We start from the raw sequence: 1,763 nt of genomic DNA, 5'->3' as shown, positions 1-1,763 counted from the left end.
TTTTTTTTTCTCAAATATTTCTTATTGTTTATTTACTTTACTTTATGTGCACTGATGTGAAGGTGTCAGATCCCCTGGAACTGGATCTTCAGACAGTTGTGAGCTGCCATGTGGGTGCTGGGAACTGAACCTGAGTCCTCTGGAAGAGCAGTCAGTGCTCTTAACTGCTGAGCCATCTCTCCAGCCCTTTAAGGGTATCTCTTGATGGGCCTTCCAGCTCCTCCACGGCAAGCAAGGTGAACTCACAGGTTCTCATGAAAGACTTTAGAGGCAAGAGGAAGACTTGGTGAGGTGACAGACGTTCACCCACAGATCGGCACTCAGGCTGCGCATTCCCAGAATCTAAAAGCAGGAGCTCAGTGTTCTGGGGTTCTGGAAAATCAGCACCAAGGGACTCAGGGAGGGGAATCACATAGCAAGAAACTTCAAGGAGGGCTGAGAGATGGCTCATTGGTTAAGAGCACAGGCTGCTCTGCTCTTCCAGAGGTCCTGAGTTCAATTCCCAGCAGCCACATGGTGGCTCACAACCATCTGAAATGAGATCTGGCGCCCTCTTCTGGCCTGTAGGCATACATGGAGGCAGAATGTTGTATGCATAATGCATAATATAAATAAATAAATAATCTTAAAAAAATAAGCTTTAAAAAAAAGAAAAGAAACTTCAAGGAGCGTTGCAGCCACAAGTAGGAGCTAAATGATCTTGTGCCATAAAATATGTAGATTGGATTGAAGAATTAAAAGGTGGTGAAGCTAGCCACCAAGAGCAGGATGCTCTGAGTGGCTCTCGCCTCCGAGGAGGTCCTGGAGGTGAGACAGAGACTGTAACTTTGAACATGTTGGACCCTCTGGTGGTGTTCGTGCAGGTGTACATGCTGGCTACTACCGTAAGTGTCATCAACAGGGCACCCTGAATGGGTAACAGCAACCACATACTGGTAAGCGATGCCATCCCCCATTGAGGAATTATTATCCCAGAAGACTTTTATCTCTATGGGAGAGATGGTGCTGATGGCCAAACTGAAAGTCCAGCAGAGGAGGCAGGAAGAGTCTAGAAACCCAGCATCTGAGCCCTGTCCATACCCCATGCCTCGGGCTGACGGTGACCGCCTGAAAGCAGCTCAGCAAGCTGGTGGTGCAGAGCGAAAGTTCTCGAGACACCCTATGGAAGTAAGAGAAGACTTGGCACCCAGAACCTCCTAGGGCGTGCACCAGTCCCATATCGTCCATCATTTGCTGGGTCCCTTGGAGAGAAGAACAAAGGAACTAGCTGTGGCTGAGTTGGACAGAGTGAGGTCTGTAGGGTTCGGTCTGTACTCTGTGAGAAGGAAGGAGCCTCACATGAGAACAGGCAAGTGTTTGCCAGGCCTATGCCTACATGCGGCAGCAATACAGCCTTAAGGACCATATCATCAACACTCATTTGCACCATGTTTACGGAGGTCTTTGTTCAGGGACCCAAGCTGTGTCCTGGAAGAGAAAAGCATTGGTATTATTACTGTGCTTAGGTTACAGCTGCCCAGTGAATCCAGAGGCTTCATTAACTGATTTTTATATTTGTAGACAGACGTGGAAGGTGTCACATATGTATGTACACATATAGACATGGGTGCCCCACAGGACTGGGGAGGCCAGAAGTCAACATTAGCTATCTTCCTCTGTTGTATTCCACCTTTTTTTTAAGACACGGTTTCTCATGCTGGTCAGTCGTGGCGTATGCCTTTAATCCCAGCACTGAGGAGGCAGAGGCAGTCAGATCTCTGTGA

The 1,763-nt window shown here is 48.0% G+C and overlaps 1 pseudogene; it reads right to left on the bottom strand.

The window, feature by feature from the left end:
* Window positions 1-342: 342 nt before the first annotated feature.
* On the bottom strand, window positions 343-1,429 carry LOC126493827 (vomeronasal type-1 receptor 2-like; annotated as a pseudogene).
* Between the last annotated feature and the right edge of the window lie 334 nt (window positions 1,430-1,763).

This window comes from Alexandromys fortis, unplaced genomic scaffold, assembly GCF_014885135.2.
Source record: "Alexandromys fortis isolate MF-2015 unplaced genomic scaffold, M_Fortis_MF-2015_v1.1 scaffold_339, whole genome shotgun sequence".
In the NCBI taxonomy this organism is placed as follows: Eukaryota; Metazoa; Chordata; class Mammalia; order Rodentia; family Cricetidae; genus Alexandromys; species Alexandromys fortis.
This window is presented reverse-complemented; position numbering and strand designations above follow the sequence as displayed.